The 24,054-nt window shown below is 42.6% G+C and overlaps 1 long non-coding RNA gene across 1 annotated transcript in view; it reads right to left on the bottom strand.

Moving 5' to 3' along the window:
- Positions 1-7,317: 7,317 nt before the first annotated feature.
- LOC148142495 (uncharacterized) overlaps positions 7,318-24,054 on the bottom strand; it is a 51,490-nt gene continuing 34,753 nt past the window's right edge. The window contains exon 3 of the long non-coding RNA XR_015751894.1: positions 7,318-7,363. This is a non-coding gene — a long non-coding RNA (uncharacterized LOC148142495). The remainder of the gene's footprint in view (positions 7,364-24,054) is intronic.

Below are 24,054 nucleotides of genomic sequence, written 5' to 3'. Positions count from 1 at the left end.
TGTTGGCAAGGTCAGAACTTGAAGGAAGGGTCACTTGATCTGAAACATTAACTCTGATTTCTCTCGACAGATGGTGTCAGACCTGCTGAGCTTTTCCAGCAATTTTAGTCTTACCTTTATGTTCATTTTCTCTTTGGAATAATGGATTGCATCTCAATAGTCTTCTTGATTATGTGTTGTACCTGAATATTAACATTTTGTGACTCATGTACTGAAACCCATCGACAGCTTGTCTTAACTCTAATGGAGTGAGATTTCCTTCTCTCGTGCATTACGCTCCACTTCACTCCAGACTCAGTCGCCAACTCTCTTGGAATCTTCCAGAATCAATTTCCCAGAGACTAAAGTGAGCAACTCTAGAAAATTGTCTTTAATAGCTACAGAATTATCAGACATGGAGCAGAAATGGTGAGAATGATGGTTGGATGTCACAGAGTCATTGTGATGTACAGCATGGAAACAGACACTTTGGTCCAACTCGTCCATGTCAACCAGATATCCTAAATTAACCTAGTTCCATTTGCTAGTATTTGGCCCATATCCCTCTTAACAGTTCCTTTTCATATCCCCATCCAGATGCCTTTTAAATGTAATTGTACCAGCCTCCACCACTTCCTCTGACAGCTCACTCTATACACGCACCACCCACAGTGTGAAAAAGTTGCCCCTTAGGTCCCTTTTAAATCTTTCCCCTCTCACCTTAAATCTATGCCCTCTAGTTCTGGACTCCCCTACCCCAGAGAAAAGACTTTGTCTATTAACCACATCCATGCCTCTCATGATTTCATAAACCTCACCGTTTGACAGAACATTACTTAGGATTCATGCCCCGCATACCTGTTCACTGTCAAAAAAAATGGCACGAGTACTTCAAGCGGACAATGTTTCCCCTCTGATCCTTAGTGCGCCATCCTGCCTGAAATGCAGGTGTCAGGGTGCAAGCTGATCCGCTGTTGATCCACTGGGGGTCACCATTAGAAGCTAGCGCAATGAAAATTGCCTCAGTTATGAGTCAGCACCTTTGGGACAGGTGGGTGAAAAGAAAGAAATGAGTTGCTGTCATATTTAATAAATGCAATGCGTGGAAAGATTTTACTCACAAAGTGCAATGCTCCTGTGGAATGCCAACCAATGCCATCTGCATTTGACTGTCATCCAAACATCTCTCTCACGTGCTCCTTACCCACAGCAGTCAAACTCTTAACAGAAATGAATGTATTATTCTGCAAGTTCAGAGAATCTTGATACTCCAAAGGGTTATGTGTTAAATTATAAAAAAGCATTTTCAAAATTAATTTCCTTCATACATTGCGGAATGTATAATCCAAGGTTCTAATGACATAGTGGAAATGTGTGAATTAAATCCCAGGTTTGCAAAAACACTTGAATGTGTTGTCATACGACAGAGTGAAAGACAGATTACTCCTTTTCTCAATAATAATAAAAGCCATCTGGGTTGATAGGGTGACAATTATACGCTACACATTGTCATAGAAAGCAAACATGTTAATGAGCCAATTAAGAAAGCAGAACTTTAATTAACTCCTGCCCAAAGATTTTCCCCCAACAATTGAGACAACGAAGGTAACAATTAAAAGATGCAATTTTGATAAAATAAAACCACACACATTGTCAGATTTCAGGAGGTTATTAAATTAGCTGTACAACAGATAGTGAATGGGGTCAATCTTCCATCTACATTGTTTTGACCTACTGTCTCAGTCATTCACAGATTAATTGGTTAATTATTGCAGTTTGATGTAAATGAATGGTGTATTAATCTACTAGGCCCCCTTAACTTGATGACACCAAGGGTTAAATGTTTGCTTCTGTGTGTTAGCATTAAGCTGCATATTTATGAAATAACCTTGTCTCTTAAGCATTAACCCATTCATTTTAATGGAGCTCATTGCCTTTTCAATTTATCAGAACAGAGGAATTACACATTAATGTGGAAGCATGTCTGTTAATGTGGGTTGCCAACTTGCCAGGATTGCTCTGGAACCCTCTTAATCCCCAGAACACTGATGCAAGCAAATCAGGACAAAAAAAAATCAACTTCCCATGAAAATAAATTGTGTGCAATTTTGTGTGTGTTATCTTTGAACATTTACTAGTTAAATTAGATTGGAGAAGCGATGGAAAAACTGTTAGGCTGACAGTCATGCATCATCCAATTAGGTAAATTAAAAGACTGTTTGTTTTCCAATTGGTGTTCAAAGGGGATGCCCCAGGATGCTGGGCATGTCAGTGGACCAGTGATGGGAACATGTACATAGTGCCATTGGCAACAGATCATATCTTCTGATCAGATCTCCTAGCATATGGCCAACTAGAGTTGGCAATCCCTTGTTTTAGTAATATCGCACAATGCAATTTCAACATAATGCTGTCGGTTATCAATTAATGCTTTGAGCAACTGGTAACTGATCTATCAGATATTCTTGCTGTGTTAATGCAATATTGTCTGCAACATTAACCATGAAATGCTTCATTGTCCATAAAGTACTTCAGATGTTCCTGAGTTGGCGAAAGGCACTAGAATAATGAAAATTATGTCTTCTATTGGGCAGCATATTACGTTGCCAGGGGGATGTGTCAAAATTTGTGGCAGTAGCTACAAGAAATCATACTGCATCAAATCATTCCTTCCAACTAATGATATTCTTAAACGGAACCTTGCTGTCACGGTGACAGGAAGATTGGTATAATGGATTCTGTGAAGAGGGCCTCACCTCCTGACTCCCAAAATCTCTTCACCAATTATGAGACACAATGTGGAGATGCCACACCTTGGTGTGGACAAGGTCAAAAATCAAACAAAACCAGGTCATAGTTTAACAGGTTTATTTGAAATTGCAAGCTTTTGGAGCACTGCTCCTTCCTCTTGTTGGACTATAAATGCAGTCATTTGATTTTTGACCTATGAGACATAAGGTGGAATTGTGATGGAATAATCAAAGACCAAAAAACAGAACAGCATAGAAACAGGTCCTTTGGCCCACAGGGTTGCATTGATACATGATGCCTTTCTAAACTAAAATCCCTTTGCCTCTGCGCAGTCCATATTCCTCTCTTCCCTGCCTATTCGAATAGCTGTCAAGGTGCCTCAAATATTGCTATTGAATCTGCCTCCTATGGCAGCACATTCTAGTCACTTACCCCCTCTGTGTATAACATTTGCCTCTCGCATCTCCTTTAGACATACCCCCTTCTACCTTAAACCTATGATCCCTGGAAAAGATATTTCTGCCCTGGGCGAAAGACTCTGACTATCCATACTTCCCATAATTTTGTAAACTTTGATCAGGTAGCCCCTCAGCTTTCAGCATTCATGTGAAAACAAATCAAGTTTGTCCAATCTCTCCACAAAACTAATATCCTCCAAACTATGCAACATCCTGGTAAACCGTTTCTGTACTCTCTCCTAAGCCTTCACATCCTTTGGTAGTGTGGCAACCAGGATTGTGGACAATATTTCAAATGTGGTCTAATGAAAGTTCTATACAGCTGCAACATGACTTGCCAATTTTTATTCTCAATGCCTTCTTGACTACCTTATTCATTGTGTCGCCACTTTCAGGGAACCGTGGACCTGTACACCTAGATCCCTCTGTGTGTTGATACTACTAAGGGTTCTGCCATTTACTACATACCTCCCTCCTACATTCGATCTTCTAAACACATCACCTTTCATTTGTCTGAATTAAGCTCCATCTGCCATTTCTCCACACAAGTCTCCAGCCTATCTATAATTTGGTCTATCCTCTGGCAAACTTCCTCACTATCTGCAGATTTGTGTCATCAACAGACTTACTAATCAGACCATCTCCATTCTCCTCCAAATCATTTATATATATAACTACAGCACTAATCCCTGTGAACATCACTGGTCACAGGTTTCCAATCTGAAAAACACCCTTCCACCACTACTCTCTGTCTCCTATGATGAAGCCAGTTCTGTATCTGGTACCACATCCATTTTCATGGATGAAAAGATGGACAACACTCAAGGAGCTCATCAGCATACAGGTCAAAGAAGTCAGCTTGTTCAGCCCTTCATCCACCAACCCAAACATCCACCTCATCCACTGGTGTACCATGACTGCAGTGTATAACATCTAAAGCATACATGACAGCAACACACTGTTGGAAACTTCAGTGTTACCTGCAAACTTCATCATTCAGAAAGACAAGGTGGTAGGATCTTCCAAGTCACACACACAGCTCAGAATAGGCATCCAACGGCTGTACCTCCAATGTCACTCAGTCAAAGTCCTGGTGCTGGCTGCAAAACTATGCTGCGGATGTGCCTTCACCCCATGGGTTGCATCAGTTTAAGAAAAAGGCTTAGCATCACCCTTGCAGGAGCACCTCAAGATGGGCAACAAATGCCAATCTTTCCAGGAATTCCTACACCTTGAGAATTACTGTTCTAACAACTGGTTAAAATTCCTGGTCATATTTGCATACAGAGAACCAACATAATGCCTTAACTTCACCGAGCTGTCACTTTTAGATCATTTGACATCCTTCCCTGACATTTGCTGTGACTCCCTATTGGGTAAATGATTCATCTACTGCCATGTTGCATCAACAGGCTTCCAAGTCCATTCCTCATTTGTGTTGATCACAAATGGATTGGCAATGGATTGACATAATTGGCTTCTGGAGTCATGTACTAAATAAAATCTGAAAGAACCATGAATGCTGCCAATCAGAAACAAAAACAGAAGTTGCTGGAAAAGCTCAGTGGGTCTGACAGCATCTGTGAAGAAAAATCAGAATTAATGTTATGGGTCCGGTGACTCTTCCTCAGAATGGGATAGTCACCGGACCCAAAACGTTAACTCTAATTCCTCTTCATAGATGCTGCCAGACCCGCTGAGCTTTTCCAGCAACTGCTGATTTTACCTCTGGAGTTATGGGTTAGGGAAGAGGTCAGATAGATAAACAAACCAAGACCCCCTTGCCCTCATGCCATGGTGCAGTCTCTGGCGCTGTATGTAAACAGTCAGTTCAGTTCACACAAGGTGAATGACTCCTTGTTTGGGGGGGTGTGGGAGGGAGCTGGGAGGTCACTCTCTTCCAGAAAGATGGAGGAAAAATTTGCACGGATCAAATGGACTCTTTATCTTGAGTGTGATATAACTTTAAAAATGTTTTGTTTCTAAAGGGAGCAGACAGCAAGCATTTCGAGTTCAAGCCTGCTGGCACCACAAACATGATGGCATCAAACCAGAGACCTCCCTGACCTTGACATGTTTGCATACCATGTGTCCACATTGAGTGCCTGAATAATTAAACCACTCAAATCAGTAAATGTCTGGGTCAGTGCAAGTTGGTACTTCATAAATATAAAGCAGCATTAATTCCCATTATTTTCTGTGACACTGTTAATTTAATATTTCCTATGACATTTACAAAGGCATTGCTGCTAATATTACAATGACACATAAAGGTGAGCCAGAGAAAAATTGGCCAAAAAATGAAGCAGTCTCTCAATAGCAGAGGAGGCGCTCTTGGCTTCCCAGTGCAGCCAACTCTGACAGCAAAAAGACAGCTTCCTGGAATAATGTGCAGCCTGGGCTATAACACACGCGCAAAGCTGGCAAAAGGCCAGCTCCACAAACACCTTGAGGTAAATTGCAATAAATACAAACCCCTGGGCTTCTTTTATGATACCTGTTTGTGGAAATCTGAACTGAAACAAACTGTGCAATGGGTAATGGAGAATGAATGTTCTGACTCTTTCTTTTCAAAGAGCCAAATCCCTTGGTTACATTGTCCATGGGAGAAGTTGTCCTCTGCTATTTGCAGCAAAGTTTCTGCATGCGAAAGCATTCCGAGCCCATCACCCTTCAGATGTCAGACTCCGAGTGCTCCTGGTTGCATTCTGAGCCAAGTGGCCTGAACCACAGTAGGGGGGCTCTGACTCTCACCCACAAGGTCCGGCTGCTTAGCCCATCATTGCAGCTTCAATGCGATCCCACAGCAGAATACTCACTGATGGAAAGGAAAAATGTTGATGAAGGACAATTATTTGAAAACAATGCCCTTGAAAGTTTAGGCAGCAAATCACGTGATCCCCATGCCATGTTCTGCAGGATGTGTACTCTGTCTCACTGTACAAGGTTGCCATCTCTATTTTAAATCGATTCAAGCCTTTGTTATTTCTCCCTCAGTTTGTCCTACAGTTTATAACCACAGTGCCTTTCAGAATCCAAGCTTGGTGTCACCTGTGCCTTTTTGATCTTCTGTTGGTTCTGTGTAGTATGAGTCATGGTTATTGATATGGTTTCTTGTCTGTTTATTGATATGGTCTGAGTATTGCTCGGTATGTTAGCTCAGGTAACATATACCACAAAGGTCAGAATGTTCTTGAGTCCAATGTCTTGAAGTTTATTAGCAGCACTAACAATTCACATTGCTCTAATATCACAGTTATACATTGCCTGGATTCGGTGATTACTAATGCTACTGTAAATTACATGTGCATTGCTGACTGCCTAACACACTACATTGATACTGTGAACTGAGAGAGAGACTGAAAGTGAAGCTCATACCTTTACATTTAAATTTTGCATGTTGTGATGTTATATCACTATCTTAAAGGTAAACTGCCTAAACGGGCTGGAATCAAACAATAAAACAGCAACTATTTACCTGGGTTAATAGGACTCCCTATGGTCTTTCTGCACTTCCAGAAATTTGTTTCCCTTATGTGGCCAACGAATGAAGGTTTATTCTTTGTCTTTGAGTTTAACACATGATTCTGCAATTTACTGACTGTGCACCTAACAGGGCTGTATCTTCAGCTATGTCAACACCAGATCCAGGACTTAAATATTATGTTGCACACAAAATACAGAATTATACAACATGTCAAATATTTTCCTTTGGACCCCATACCTTCCTCTCAATTTTCGATTTGCCATTCCTGGAATTTTAAGTCCCTATGGCTATTTAACTGTTGGTCGCTTTAAATTATCATCACCTTTAAAATTACATTGCTCTCTCACTATCTCTTAACTTCTTCAGTATAACTATAGTTGGGGACCTGAGGAGTTTATAAGTTCCACTTTTTCTTTTAGTTTCAAATTCTTGTTCAAAACACCCAGAATTAAGATTTTTTTAAGAGTGCTGCAGATTTTGAGAAATTATGCAGTCTCTTTGAACAGTTCTTGTGGAATCTCTGAGCAAAGGTATTGATTAAATTGTCACATTCCATTCTCCTTCCTTGTCTGGTGCAATTCAATGATGCTTGTCCTTTCTATCACCTTGATGGAAGATGCATGGAGCCATAGGAAATACATTATTGGCTCTGGCAGTATATTGGCTATACAATGATGCCACTGGGTACCTGGAAGTTTAAGACCAAAAGGAACAGTTATTGAAATTCTTCTTGGTTTTCTTCAGAGAATTTGAAGAGTTAATTGAAGTTTTGAAGATTATTGGGGAGATTTACAAGGCTGACTAAAGTATCCACAATGAGATTGGATCTATTGATGGCAGAATGTCTCCGTAGGTCAGGGATTGCTGTTGGAAAAATAAACTGGAGAAGTTGGGGTTCTCCTTTGGGTAGAGAAGGACAAGAGGTTGTTATTTAGAGATGTATAAGAAACACAAAGAGTTCAAATGAAGTAAATGAGGGGGATTTCTTTTTTCAATAACAGGTAGATAAAGAGAGAGCACAAAGTTAAAGGTAACTTTGCTGTAGTCCCACCCTCTCATCAGAGAGAGATGACTGGCAGTGTTTTAACCCAAGGGTCACCACAGCTCAGGCTAGGGGAGAGATTGAGAAGAAGAGTCCTTCATGGTAGTCTTAGTTTGTGCAGAAATTGAACTCCACTGTTGGTGTTACTTGAGATTGCAAACTAGTCATTCAGGTTAAACAAGGCCCAACACCCAGACTTGATGGTGGTTGCAAAAGAACAAGAGTGGTGGCTTTATAATCTGTATTGGAAACAGATTTAATATTAGCTTTCAAAGTGGAATTAGACATATATTTGGAGGAAATAGATGTTGTAGAGACATGGGGACACATGGGAGTGGCACAAACTGGATTGCACATTGAATTAGACACACAACAGACTTGACGGGAAAATGGCCGCATTCTTTGGGTAAATACTCTGTTTAAATAGATTGCTTGTTGTTTTGCCATAAGCACACTAGATAGACCATGTCTGCTGTTTGATGAGTGTAATAACTCCAAGGAGGCAGGTATCTCATCACCAAGCCAAATTGTATTTACACGTGCAGTACAGGGACTCTAACTAACTCAAAACCGGGCCTAAAATGAGGAGATTCTCTGAACCTCCTGTTTCTATCTGTCAGTCAGGGCTCCCCGATTGGCCCAGGTCAATAACCTTAATCAGGGATCTCATAATCAATGCGATCTACTTGGCCCTCATTGCAATCACTACACTGAGTAAATAGACTGCTGAGTAAATTGACTTTGCAAGTAAATAGATTTTGTTTGATGTTTGCAAATGTACAGATTATTTTGTTCATCAATTTTGTGTAGATATGCCCAGTTTGTTGTTTGCTGAGTAGATTCTGTTTGCTTCTTTGAGTGAAAGGGCATGCTTTTCTAAGTAAATGCACTCAGATTGCTGTAAAATAGACTCTGTTTGTTGCTGGCTTATTTAATAGATTCAATTTGCTATAAGCCTCTGTCATATGATCCCCCTTCATTCTGTATGTGTCTCATTATAGACAATGTGGATATTTTAACATATGACTCTTTATGTTTGCTCTTGGAATAAAATAGCATAAAATACAAATGACACAAGCAAATGAGAGCAGTGTTCATTGTAATTTCTATGCTGATAGTGGAGGAGACCAGAGGAAATATCAAGATAAAGAGTTGACTCGAGTATGGCTCAGGACTCTATGTGCACTTAATGCACTCAATGTGGTTCAATTCACATTCCTAAAAAGCATTAAGCAGCACTACAGCTTCCATTCTTATTCTGTTGTGTTTTCTAGCGAATCACTTCTCACTGCAATAAATGTCATTTGTTAAGTTATGTTTTAAATAGCCTTCTGTCTGTTTGATTTTAACGAGTTATTTTGGGTAGTCTGGTATTGATTTACATCTACTCTGCACTCATTTCATTCAGAGAGTGTGCTGTGAATGTGATATTTTGTTGACTGCGCAAAAAGTTAATCTGTACCAATTGATTCATTTTTACGCTTGAATATTCCATTGATTATTAAAATGAATATTTGAATATTCAGAGCTGTGGGCCGCTTCAATGCTGCTTTTATATTGCTGAGCACACAATGCACTAACTAAATAATACAAAACAAAGCCAGTTCATTTCGACTACAGTTTATTTGTTTCATTCACTTCCTTCCTTTTCTGAAGCCGTTGATTTCAGCTGCATCTGAGGCTTGGTTCCATGAATCCTGTGCTCTCAGCTCATCTGAAATAGCTCCGAGGAAATTGTGAGCACACAGAACTTGTGATGTTCCAATTTATACTAGCGAGGAAATAAGTGCAGGAACTAAAAACAGATATCGCTGGCGAAACTCAGTACGTCTGGCAGCATCAGTGGGAAAAAAAAGCAAAGTTAATGTTGTGAGTCCGGTGATTGTTCATTAGAACGTTCTGAATAAGTGTCCTCCCTGGTCTTGAAACGTTAACTGTTTCTCACTCCAGAGATGCTGCCAGTCCTGCTGAGTTTCACCAGCAACTTCTGTTTTTGTTTCAGATTTCCAATATCCACAGTTCCTTATTTACTTAAGAAAGGATAGAGCCTGCTTATGGGTGTGGCAGCTCACGTTGGACTGAAAGGGACATTGCAGATGCTTGATTTGTAACATGTATAAAGAAGAATGATGGCAATTTAACACAAAATAAAGACTTATATTTATAAAGCACCTGCACCATTTCTAATCTCAATTATCCCAAAGCACTCCAGAGCCAATGAAGTGTAGTCACTCTTGTAATGTTGGAATATAGGACCTCCCACTAAAACAGCAGTGTAATAATAACAAGCTCATCTATTCTGGAGATATTGATTGGAGGTTAAAAACTAGGCAGGAGGCAGGGGAGGATTGTACAGCTCTTCATATGAATAGCATTCTGGAACGTTTCACATCCATTTCGAACAGATGGACTTTGGTCTAATATGGCACCTCCAAAAGTGTCATCCTCCCTCATTATTGCACTGGAGTGTCAAAGCTAACTCTGCTGAACAAATCTTTGAAGAAGAGTCATACTAGATTCAAAAGATTAGATAAGTTTTTCTCCCTGCAGATGATTTTAGACCTGCTGAGTTTTGTTATATTCATTTGTAGGACATGTGCATTGCTGGCTGACCAGTATTAATTGCCCTTGCCCTTGCCCTTGAGAAGGTGATGGTGAACTGCCTTTTTGAAACATGATAGTCCACCTGCTGTGGGTTGACCCCTTAGGGAGGGAGTTCCAGGATTTTGACCCAACATCAGTGAAGGATCAGTGATATATTTTCAAGTCAGAATGGTGAGTGGCTTGGAGGGGAACTTGCATGTGATAGTGTTTCCATGTCCTTGTCCTTCTAGATGGAAGTGGTTGTGAGTTTCGATGGTGCTGTCGAAGGATGTTTGGTTTATTTTTCCAAGACTTCTTATCGATAGCACACACTGCTGCTACTGTTGGTGATGGAGGACATGGATGTTTACAGTTGTGGTGCCAATCAAGCTGGCATCCTTGTCCTGGATGGTATCAAGCCTCTTGAGTGTTGTTGGAGTTGCGCTCATCCAGGCAAGTGGGGAGTGTTCCATCACACTCCCGACTTGTGCCTTGTAGATGGTGGATAGACTATGAGGAGTGGGAAGATGAGTTATTTACTGCAGCGTTTGAGAGTTTCGCCAGCTCTTTCAGTGTTTGTTTCAGATTTCCGGTATCAGCAGTATTTTGCTTTTATAGCAAATTTCTGGTTTGAGACATCTTTCCTGAATCAGAGAGCAGTCGAACAGCCACTGAAACACACTCATGTCCAGAAATTCGGATTACTGTCAGAACACAATTAACTGATGACAACCCTCTTTGCATTCACCCACTTAGCTGTCAGAGGTTTTACCAGCCAACCTGTTCCGAGTGTGTGCAATGGAAGAGACTGGGGAGAAACCCATTGAGCACAGGAGTAACATTGCAGGTAGAGACACATCCCTTTCCTTCACCACACTTGCCACCATGAGGACTTAATGATCCCAAACCTATTTTCACAGAATGATAAGTGAATAAAATAAGTCAGCGGGTAAAGTGGAATATGAGCAGATAAGGAGATAATGTGCAGCTGGTGAATTTGGAAGGTGTGTTATGCCAGGAAAGCAGATGAGTACACAAGGAAAGTTGGGGTTGTTAGATTTGGTAAGGTGGAACAGTGTTGTGGCCAGGGGCTGTTGAATTTAGTTTAATTCATTTTTGGAATGTGGGCATCACTGAATGGCCAGCATTTATTGTCTGTCCCTAGTTGCCCTTGAGAAGGTGATGGTGAGCTGCTTCTTGATCTGCTGCAGTCCATGTGCTGTGGATTGACCCCCAACACCATTAGGGCGGGAATTCCAGGACTTTGAAGGAACAGCCATAGAAAAGTCAGGATGGTGAGTAGCTTGGAGGGCAACTTGAAGGTGGTGGCGTTCTGTGTATCTGATGCTCTTGTCCTTCTACATGGAAATGGTCATGGGTTTGGAGGTGATATTTGGAGGATCTCTGTGAATTTCCGCAGTACATCTTGTAGGTAGTACACACTGCTGCTACTGAGTGGATCAAGTGGGGAGTGGGGAAACGGTCCAGCAGGGCTAGGACTGGTAGGATCATAGATTCCCTGCAGTATGGAAGCAGACCATACAGCCCATCTAGTTCACATTGACCTTCTGAAGAGAGTCCCACCCGAACCCTGTAACCCTGCATTTCCCAGGCTAATACACCTAACCTGCACATCCTGGCTACTATGGGCAATTTAGCATGGCCAATCCACCTAACTTGCACATTTTTGGACTGTGGGAGGAAACTGGAGCATCCAGAGGGTGGCCATGCTGTGAGGCAGCGGTGCTAGCCCCGATCAGGTCAATGCCACCCATATCATTGAGTGGGAGGATAGTCTGTTGGCAGGAGGGGTTCTGGTAAGGGGCTGCCAGGGATCATGGGGTGTGGTCAGTGATAAATTGGGCATTCAATTTATAATTACCCAGGAATTGGAGTGGGTTTTTACTGCTTTGATGTATCCTGGGTAAGTATTAAGCTTAGGAGAGTTGGAACCCTCTGAATACTCCAACTTGAAGGGATTTTTTTTGGAGCATTCCTGACACAAGGGAATTGCCCATTGGAGTCATCAGTTTCCCAGATAATTCCTGTGGAGACAACTGTTTTGTTAACTCTGCATAGTCCTCTTGAACAATTCCAGGCTCCAATGCTTTAATGACCACCTGACCATTGGAATATCTGAGCCTGTAAATTTAGAGAGCAGTTGTTCCCAACCCAGCAGATGGACACTGGCAATATAAGTGGCTGAGACCATCAGGTGTAGGCCATTCAGCCCATCGAGTCTACTCCACCATTCTAGGGAGATGGACAGTTGCACCCCGTGTCAAAAGTGAAATGCACCTCTTCATGTCTCTCATAGGAAACCTTTTCAAATGCCTTAAGAATGCAAAGGATTAAGTTGTGTTATGGCTAAGCAGCAATGAAAAAGAGGGTAAACAAAGGATTGCCTATCTCACCTTAAATGATAAAGTTGTATTGGTTACCCTGCAAGGGTGAATGCTTCAAATTTTCTAATCGACTAGTTTCCCTTTGATCTCAATCACTAAATTGCATGCTGAAATGTCACTGGGCATTAACCTCTCACGTGGTCAATCTGCAACACTCTCAACGATTGAGTTTAAAAGGAACACTCCTGAATTGTCTATGCATATCCCTTTTTCCCCTGGAATAATAGAGCAGACTCATTGGGTGGAATGGCCTACTTTTTGTCTTACACGTGATGGTCTCGGTCTGCTGAGGGTGCACTGACCTGCCAATGGGCTAGCACGTTCTGTCGCTCAAGAAGGAGCTGCCAGCTGTGTGCTGATGTTGTGCGCAATGTCTCGGTTGAAGTCAAACCTGGAGTGATCCATCTCAGAGCACTTCACTGGAGATTCTCCCAACCATGGACCTTCCATTTCTGCCTGCACCAATGAACTGTTTCCACCTTGGATCAAGCATCTCCTCTGGCGAGCAAAGCCTGGAGGAAGCCTCAGTGTGTCTACATTCTGTTTCCATGCAGGATGGTGGGAATCTTGCCCCCCTCCAACCCCCCACAGTCATTTCCCTCTCAGTATCAGGGGCAGTTTCACAATAAACAGCCTCCCATTTAAGATGGAGACGGTTGAGTTCCTTCTCTGAGATGGTCATTAATCTTCAGTGTCCTCTTCCTCAGCAGTCAGAATCATTGAATATATGCGAGGCTGAGTTTGATCTACAATGGAGTCAAAAGTTATGGGAGGTGGGAACAGCAAGAAAATGGAGTTAACACTGCATTCAAATCAACCAAGATCTTACTGAATATTGGATTCAGCATTAAGGAACCAAATGACAAGTATAGAAGCATAGAAACCTGGAGTAGGCCATTCAACCCTTTGAGACTGTTCTGCCATCCGGTGGTTGATCATCTATCTCAATATCATTGTCCTGCTTTCTCCCCATGCCTCTTGATGCTTGTCCAATCTCAAAAATCTCTTTCTCCAATACATTCAGTGACTTGGCCTCCACAGCTTTCAATGTTAGAGAATTCCACAGGTTCACTATTATTCGAGTGAAGAAATATTTCCTGATCTCAGTGTTAAATGATCTACCCTGTATCCTGAGACTGTAAGCCCTGATTCAAGACTCCCCAGCCTGGGGAAACATCCTGTCCAGTATTTAACCTATCCAGACCTGTTATAATTTTCTACATTTTAATCAGATCCCCTCAGTGAGCACAGGCCCAATCAAATCAATTTCTTCACGTAACACCATCCTGTCATGACCTAATCCTCCCATTCCTTTCATTGTTGTCTCAAGATAGCTGTACACCTCCTCTTTCTAGTTGCCGAGCTGATGGCTTTGTTGATATTGGCCTTGAATGAAGCTACCTCTGAGCAAACTACATGTGGGTTCACAACAGCCAGATTTCTTCAAGGTAAGCCATAGCCTTCAGAAAGGCCCCCATCATATGTTTAGCAATCTCTCCCTCCCAGCTGTCACCAGTGGAACAGGTAATCGTGGTGATATGGAGATCAGCACCATTCATTTGTTAAAAATAATGATTGAGTCCCTTTGAGGTGGAGAGCAGAACTGCCTTACTTTGCTGTCACTCTTTATGCTCGGTGATGCGGCATCCTTGAGGTCAAATGTTTTGAAGACGTTGGAAATGGTGGGTGTCAGCACCGGGACGATTGCAAGGAAGGAATTTTGTTTTGCGCAGGGGAGAGTTGGCGTGGCAGAATCTTTCCTCAATAATTCGTTGGCACTGCTGCATGGGATGCACAGCCAGCATAGAACATCACATTATAGAAACAGTGAACTCTATGTGGTCAGTAATTCCACAAATTGACCTTGTAGAATTTCTTTACTCTCGGATTTATATAATTGACAATGATTTTAGATGGTTTCTAAATTCGAATAATTGTTTGAATTTTAGCATTTAGACCCAGCAGTAGCTTACAATATGAATGGAAGTTGGCTTTATCAGCAATCACACTGTCATCAATCAGTTCATCAAATTGCAGTTTGCCCCTTCTAATTGTTTCTCATTCCATCGACTGTAAGTACCAGCACCGACTGTTCTTGTGTGTCAGCTTTTATCTTGTGAGTGGTTGTCAGGGGAGATGGGAGGAATGGCACAGTGCTGCAGTCTTTCTTTCCAGTGGGACGGATGTTAGTTAATCAAAGGTACAACATGATTTGCTTTGAATCACTGCCCACTTCCTTCTGTCATTACCTTTACGGTTCGCACCTCCCACATCCCTCTCAATCCTTTTTATATCTTCCTACAACCCAAGAGACGAGGTCCTTGGAAAGAGGCCCTTTGGCTCATCATCTCCATGATGGTCATCAAGCATCTATGTGTTCTAATTCCATTTTCCAGTATTTGTATGCAATAGTAATTCAAGTGCTCATCAAATGTTTTGAAAAGTCATGAGTGTTCCTGCCTCTATCATCATTTAATCTGGAATTCCACAGGTTCACTACTGTTTGAGTGAATATATATTTCCTCAACTCAATCCCGAATGGTCTACTTCGTATCCTGCGACTGTGACCCTTCTTTTAGACTCCCCACCTGGGAAAACATCTCCCAGTAATTAATAGAATATAGAACATAAAACATTACAGTGCAGTACAGGCCCTTCGGCCCTCGATGTTGCGCTGCACTGTGAACCCAATCTGAAGCCCACCTAAGCTACACTATTCCATTCTCGTCCATGTGCCTATCCAATGACCACTTAAATGCCTGTAAAGTTGTCGAGTCTACAACTGTGGCAGGGAGTGCATTCACACCCCTACTATTCTCTGAGTAAAGACACTACCTCTGACATCTGTCCTACATCTATCACCCCTCAATTTGAAGCTATGCCCCCTCGTGCTATCCATCACCATCCAACGCAAAAGGCTTTCACTATCCACCGATCTAACCCTCTGATTGTATTATCAATTAAGTCACCTCTCAACCTTCTTCTCTCTAATGAAAACAGCCTCAAGTCCCTCAACCTTTCCTCATAAGACCTTCCCTCCATACCAGGCAACATCCTAGTAAATCTCCTCTGAACTATTTCCAAAGATTCCACATCCTTCCTATAATGCGGTGACCAGTACTGCATGCAATACTCCAAATGTGACTGCACCAAAGTTTTGTACAGCTGCAGCATGACCTCATGGCTCCGAAACTCAATCCCTCTACTAATAAAAGCTAATACACCATATGCCTTCTGAACTTTGAGGGATCTATGTACATGGACACCGAGTTCTCTCTGCTCATCTACACTACCAAGAATCTTACTATTCGTCCAGTACTCTGCATTCTTGTTACTTCTTCCAAAGTGAATCACCTCACACTTTTCTACATTAAACTCCATTTGCCACCTCTCAGCGCAGCCCTGCAGCTTATCTATGTCTCTCTGTAACCTACAACACCCTTCGTCACTATCCACAACTGTACTGACCTTATTGTTGTGCACAAATTTGCTAACCCATCCTTTTATGCCCTCATCCAGGTCATTTATAAAAATGACAAACAGCAGTGGACCCAAAACAGATCCTTGCAGTACACCACTGGTAACTGAACTCCAGGATGAACATTTCCCATCAACCACCATCCTCTGTCTTCTTTCAGCTAGCCAATTTCTGATCCAAGCTGCTAAATCACCCTCAATCCCATGCCTCCATATTTTGTGCAATCGTCTACTGTGGGGAACCTTATCAAATGCCTTACTGAAATCCATATACACCACATCAACCACTTTACCCTCATCCACCTGTTTGATCACAATCTCAAAGAACTCAATAAGGTTTGTGAGGCATGACCTATCCTTCACAAAACTGTGTTGACTATCCCTAATCAACTTATTCTTTTCTAGATGATTACAAATCCTATCTCTTACGATCCTTTCCAAGACTTTATCCATAACAAAAGTTAGGCTCACTGGTCTATAATTACCAGGGTTGTCTCTAATCCCCTTCTTGAACAAGGGGACAACATTTGCTATCCTCCAGTCTTCTGTTACTATTCCTGTAGACAATGATGACATAAAGATCAAAGCCAAAGACTCAGCAACCTCCTCCCTGGCTTCCCAGAGAATCCTAGGATAAGTCCCATCTGCCCCGGGGATTTATCTATTTTCACACTTTCCAGAATTTCTAACACTTCCTCCTTGTGAACCTCAATCCCATCTAGTCTGGTAGAGTATTTCTCAGTATTCTCCTTGACAACATAGTATTCACACTGGACAAAGACAAACGAAAAATATTCATTTAGCGCTTCCCCTATCTCCACTGACTCCATGCACAACTTCCCACTATTGTCCTTGATTGGTCCTAATCTTACTCTAGTCATTCTTTTTTTCCCCTTATATACCTATAGAAAGCTTTAGGGTTTTCCCTGATCCTATCCACCAACAACTTCTCATATCCCCTCCTTGCTTGTCTTAGCTCTCTCTTTAGGTCTTTCCTGGTTACCTTGTAACTCTCAGGTGCCCTAACTGAGCATTCACATCTTATCCTAACATAAGCCTTCCTCTTCCTCTTGACAAGAGATTCAACTTCCTTAGTAAGCCATGGCTTCTGCGCTCGGCAAACTCCTTCCTGTCTGACAGGTACATACTTATCATGGACACACAGTAGCTGTTCCTTGAATAAGCTCTACATTTCTTTGGAGCTTAGTTTCCTTCCCCATCCTAAGCATCCTAAACCTTGTCTAATCGCATCGTAATTGCCTTTTCCCCAGCTGTAACTCTTGCCCTCCGGTGCATACCAATCCCTTTCCATTGCTAAAGTGAACATAACTGAATTGTGGTCACTATCACCAAAGTGCTCACCTACCTCTAAATCTAACACTTGACTAGGTTCATTACCCAGTTCCAAATCTAATGTGGCCTCACCCCTTGTTGGCCTGTCTACATACTATGTCAGAAATAGTATGACAAAAACTGACTCATCTAAAGTACTTGAACTATATAATCTCCAATCAATCTTTGGGAAGTTGAAGTCCCCCATAACAATTACCCTGTCACTCTCGCTCCTATCGAGAATCGTCTTTGCTATCCTTTCCTCTAAATCTCTGGAACTATTCAGAGGCCTATAGAAAACTCCCAACAGGGTGACCTCTTCTTTTCTGTTTCTAATCTTAGCCCATACTACCTCAGTTGACAAGTCCTCAAGCGTCCTTTCTGCGGCTGTAATACTGTTCTTGACTAACAATGCCACCCCCACCTCTTTTATCATCTTCTCTGTTCTTACTGAAACATCTAAATATTGGAACCTGCAACAATCATTTCTGTCCCTGCTCTGCCCATGTCTCCGAAATGGCCACAACATCGAAATCCCATACTGCAAGTTCACCCACCTTATTCCGGATACTCCTGGTGTTGAAGTAGACACACTTCAAACCAACTTTTTGCTTGCTGGTGTCTTCTTGCGACCTTGAAACCTTATTTCGGACCTCCCTACTTTCAACCTCTTCTATATTTGAACTACAATTTCGGTTCCCATCCCCCTGCTGAATTAGTTTAAACCCACCTGAAGAGCATTCACAAATCTCCCCCCCTCCAGGATATTGGTACCCTTCTGGTTCAGGTGAAGACCATCCTTTTTGTAGAGGTGCCCCTATCCCAGAAAAAGCCCCAATTATCCATGAATCCAAAACTCTCCCTCCTGCACCATCCTTGTAGTCATATTTTCAACTCATCTTTCTCCCTATTCCTTGCTTCACTATTATGAAGCACGGATAACAAACCAGAGATAACAACGCTTTGTCCTAGCTCTAAGCTTCCACCTTAACTCCCTGAATTTCTGCCTTAAATCCCCATCTTGCTTCCTACCTATGTCATTGGTGCCTATGTGAACCATGACTTGGGGTTGCTCCCCCACAAGGATTCCGAAAATACCATCAGAGACATCGTGACCCCTGGCACCTGGGAGGCAACACACCAACCGTGAGTTTCTCTCATTCCCACAGAACCTCCTATCTGTCCCCCTAACTATGGACTCCCCAATCACTAATGCTCTGCTCCTCTTCCCCCTGTGCCAGAGACCTGTGCCCCATTGCTTATCCCTGGTAAGTCATCCCCCGCAACAGTATCCAACAGTATTAATCTGTCCAGATCTATTATAATTAATACATTTTAATCAGATCCCCTCTCATTTCTCCTAAACATATTTGTGCACAGGCCCAGTTGGATCAATCTATCCATAGATCACCTAATGTCATGACCTTATTTCTTTTGTTGTTATCTCAGGGATAGCTGCATTCCTGCTCTTTCTAGTCGCTGAACGAATGGTTTCATTGGTACCGAAAAACAGCCAGACCCGTTGCCTTGATTGAAGATAAGTTTCAGCAATCCTCACGTCGGTCCTCAATGGCCAGGTTTCTTCTCGGTGGAGTTCCAGATAAACCTCTACATGAAAAATATGGGTGGCACAGTGGTTAGCACTGCTGCCTTACAGCGCCAGAGACCCAGGCTCAGGCGACTCTCTGTGTGGAGTTTGCACATTCTTACCGTGTCTGTGTGGGTTTTCTCTGGGTGCTCTGGTTTCCTCCCACAATCCAAAAATGTGCAGGTTGGGTGAATTGGGATGCTAAATTGCCCATAGTGTTAGGTGTAGGGGAATGGGTCTGGGTGGGTTGTGCTTCGGCGGGTTGGTGTGGACTTGTTGGGCTGAAGGGCCTGTTTCCACACTGTAAGTAATCTAATCTAAAAAAACTTTTCCTCAAGCCCCCTCTAAACCTCCTGCTCCTCATCTAAACCCACGCCTCCAGATTATTGACCCGGCCAGCATTAATAATCTGTGAGATTTGAGGGTGCATTACAATCCAAACAGAAGAGCTTTGCTTATGAACAGTTGCATCCTGTACAACCCAGACAATGCATTGATCACCAGACAACTATCATCTTGTTTCCACGTCTTCACCTCTGACAGTGGGCCACCTTGTTAGGTCTGTTTGATCCTTTTAGTTAAATCACGCAAGGCTTTGATTGAAATAAAAACATAAAGTCCTGTAAATAGTAAGCAGGGCTGGCAGCATCTGAAGCAAGAGAAGTGGAGTTAATGTTTCAAGTCAATTATGAATTTTCTCTGGAATTAAAGGAAGCTTAAAATGTGAGGGGTTTTGCACTGTTAAAGTGGGTGAGGGAGGGGTTAGAAGAATACAAGGACAGAAGGTTGGATAAGATAGAGGGCAGAAAGATTAACTGCCAAAAACACCAAAGAACAAAATGTATGTGACTGGTCATAGTTGGAGTGAAGTGACAAAGCTAAAACCAGAGTGAATATTAGTGGGAAAGGCTGAATAGGTTTGTTTGAAAACAAGACCATGAGACCAGCATCCATTCTCGCACTTTGCAAAAAATGAACTTGGAGGTCAGGTTTCATGGTTTGACGTTGTTGAATGAATGTGCAATCCAGAAGGTTTTAAGATGGCTAATCAGAAGGTGAGGCGCTACGCTCCAGATTGCACTGAGCCACAGTATTCATGTGGCTGGTTCAGTTCAGTTTCTGATCAACAGGAACTGGTCTGAGGTTTATTTTTGTTTCCCTGACATTTGTCAAACAAAGAAAATGAGAAAGAAAGATGGTATGTAAGACGTGCAGTTGTTTATTTGCACAGTTAATGTCCATTTAAGGGCTTCTTTCTGTCCAGCTGCAGCATCCAAGCTTAGGGACAGAAGGAAGTCCAACAAACGAGGCTACATGGGATTAGACTTCTTACATTGCAACTGCAAACACACTTGTAAACAGTACTCTATTATCATTTGCTACTCTTTAGCCTAAAACAATGACCTCTCATTTAAGATTGCTCCACAAGGAGAAATATCCAGCCAACATCAGCTTTGTCAAACACCTTTAGCATCTTAGAAACCTCAATTTGATCTCCAATCACTCAAGTGATTACAGGCCTAATAAAAAAAACAAAGACTGCGGATGCTGGAAATCATAAAGAAAAACTGACAATGTTAGAAAAACTCAGCAGGTCTGGTAGCATCTGATTTAATGTTTCAGGACCAGTGACCCTTCTTTCTTAAGTTTCTGCATTCTCTCCACAGAAGCGGCCAGACCTGTTCACTAGAATTAATGTAGTGAACCTTCTCTGAACTGTCACAAAGCTGTAAGGTCAAGTTACCATGGTCTCATTTTCTCATTAAATTGGTCATGAGCTTAACCTGAGGATCAGGGATGGCATTTTTACAGGAGGTAGGGTGGGAGGAGGTGTAGTCTAGGTAGCTGTGGGAGTCGGTGGGCTTGTAGTACATGTCCATGGTTGGTTGGTCACTGGAGCATCCAGGGGGCAAGAGAATTGACATAAATCCTTCATCAGGAATGAGGCTTGTAGCCCAAGGGAGCCGAGAGATAAATGGAACGGGGATGGGGTTGGGGGGGAAGGTAGCTGGGAATGCGATAGATAGATGGAGGTGAGGGAGAAGGTAATGGGTTGGAGAGGAGGAAGGAACAGATAGGTGGGAGGGGTGATGGACAGGTCAGGAAGGCAGTGCCAAGTTGGAAGCTTGGGACTGGGATAATGTGGGAGGAGGGGAAATAAGGAAACTAGTGAAATCCACATTGATCCCGTGTGGTTCTGGCGTCCCAAGATGGAAGATGAGGTGTTCTTCCTCCAGGCATCGGGTGATTAGGGTTTGGCAATGGAAGAGGCCCAGGACCTACATGTCCTTGGCAGAGTGGGAGGGGAAGTTGAAGTGTTCAGCCACGGGCTGTGGGGTTGGTTGGTGCAGGTGTCCCGAGATGTTCTTTGAAATATTCTGCAAGATGGAGTGCTGTTTCTCCGATGTAGAGGAGACCACATCGAGTGCAACGGATACAGTAGATGACATTGGTGGAGGTACAAATACATTTCTGTTGGATGTGGAAGGATCCTTTGGGAACTTGGACGGAGGTGAGGGGGGAGGTGTGGGCGCAGGTTTTGCAATTCCTGCGGTGGCAGGGGAAGGTCCCAGGAGTGAGATGAGGACTGGTAGGGATTGTGGATCAGATGGGGGAGTTTCTCCGGAACACTGAAAGGGGTGGGGAGGGAAATATATCTCTGGTGGTGGGATTCGTTTGTAGATGGCAGAAGTGGCGGAGGACAATGCAATATATGCGGAGGTTGGTGGGGTAGAAGGTGAGAATCAGGGGGTTTCTGTCCTTGTTGCATTGGGAGGGGTGGGCTTCAAGGGCGGAGGTGAGGGAAGTGGAGGATATGCACTCGAGAGCATCATTGACCACATGGGAAAGGAAATTGCGGTCTTTGAAGAAGGAGGCCTTCTGGGATCTTCTAAGGTGGAATTGGTCATCCTGGGAACAGATGCGGCAGAGGCTGAGAAATTGGGAATAAGGGATGGTGTTTTTACAGGAAATACAGTGGGAGGAGGTATAGTCTAGGTAGCTGTGGGAGTCAGTGGGTTTATAATAGATGTCTGTGGTTAGTTGGTCACCGGAGATAGAGATGGAGAGATCCAGGAAGGGGAGGGAGGTACCTGAAATGGTCCAGGTGAATTTGAGGTAGGGTGGAAGGTGTTAGTGACATTGATGAACTGTTCAACCTCCTCTTGGAAGCACGAGGTAGCGCCGATACAGTAATCGATGTAGCGGAGGAACAAGTGGGGAGCTGATGCTGTTGTAACTGCAGAAGATGGACTGTTCCACATTGGTTTAGGGTGGTGATATTGTTATTAGCTTCAATGCAACTGGATTTAGAATAAGACCAAGGTATAACCACTGAGCAGTTTCAATGTAGGGAGTGGGTCATTTGAACTGAATTGAGGAAAAAAACATTCACTCTGGAGCTTATGAATCTTTGAAATTCTTTCAGAAAGCTTTGTGTATTTAGTCAGCAAGCGTTGTCAGGATGGAGATTGATCAATTTTGTGGGAGATTAAGGAAAGTGAGTTAAGCGAGGAGATTGATTAATAATCTTATTAAGTAGCAAAGCAGACTTGAGGGGCTGAATAGCCTATTCCTGCTCCATTTTCTGTTTCTTTTTCTCATTCATGGGATGTGGGTGTCACTGGCTAATGCCAGAGGACAGCTAAGAGTTAACCATATTGTTGTGGTTCAGGCATCGCATGTTGGCCAGACCAGGTAGGGATGGGCAGAATTCCTTCCCTAAAAGACGTATCAAATAGTTTTTTTTTTAATATGACAATTGACAATGGTTACATGATTGCCATCTCTATTGAATTCAAATTTCACCATGTGTCATACAAACAGAAAGAACTGCGGATGCTGGAAATCAGAAACTTAAAGAGAATTGCTGGGAAAACTCAGCAGGTCTGGTAGTATCTGTGGAGAGAAATCAGGGTTCACGTTGGGGGTCCAGTGATCTTTCCTCACCATGTGTCATGTTGGGATTTGAACCCATGGTCCTAAAACCATTGGACCTGGAGTTCCAGATTGCTAGTCCAATTGCTACACCGCACCTCCTTTTACCATATATTCTTAATTAGTTTGCTGTCTGAGTTAATCATTCTCTGTATTGTGTGCATTATGTGATAATGAGGGGCAGTAATCAATAATGGGCAAGGCTGGTAAGCACCCCTTCTAAAGTTAATCATTCCCCCCCCCCCACCAACTCTCCAATCCCCTCCCTGTCAAATTGTGAACTTCAATATGTACTGCCAGACTATGAAAACTGACCTAAACGGTAAATCTTTAGATGGTTCCAGCATTACAGAATGATAGATGACTGCTTTCAAGCAAAGGTCAGGTTTAAATCTACTAAACACAATTCACATGTAATCCTTTCCAGCCTTAGGCACCAGCTGACCCTTGGTTGTGACATTCACAGCACAGCTCACATGTAAGTGAAGTTTCACACGGAGAACTGTATAATGTAATTGGACAGCAGCAGATTTGTGTGTTCAACTGTTGGTTTTCTAATCTGACATGTTACCTCATATGCAAGTCACAACACGCGCGCACCCTCACACAGTGCTGTGTCAGGCAATTAGAGACAATGGGAAGAAGGTCTGGAAATCTCAGTAAATTATTGACCAACTCATTTACTTTCGTGGAACCCACTCCAAGTGAGCTGTCAAGCGGCAGACTACAGTCTCCCAGGCTTAACTGTTTGTGATCTGAAGCCATTTGCCTGTGCGTTTTTAAGCAGTTATGATAATAGAAGCTTAGACTGTTATGGTACAGAAGGAGGCCAGCCACCTCCTGTGACCACACTGGCTCTTTCAAAGATCTTTCCAATTAGCCTTAGTTTCTTGCTGTTTTTCCCACAGCCCTGCAAAAATCATGTGCTTGGTCACAACTCCGTAAGTTTAAGATTGAGCTGCAAAATCTTGGCATGAAATGCTTCTGTCCAGTACTGAAGCCTCTAACCCACAAAT

The sequence above is a fragment of the Chiloscyllium plagiosum genome, unplaced genomic scaffold (genome assembly GCF_037043375.1).
Source record: "Chiloscyllium plagiosum isolate Xiang-an unplaced genomic scaffold, Cpla_swu_hap1 HiC_scaffold_28, whole genome shotgun sequence".
NCBI classification, from domain to species: domain Eukaryota; kingdom Metazoa; phylum Chordata; class Chondrichthyes; order Orectolobiformes; family Hemiscylliidae; genus Chiloscyllium; species Chiloscyllium plagiosum.
Note: the sequence above shows the minus strand (reverse complement) of the source record. Positions and strands in the feature narration are given on the sequence as shown.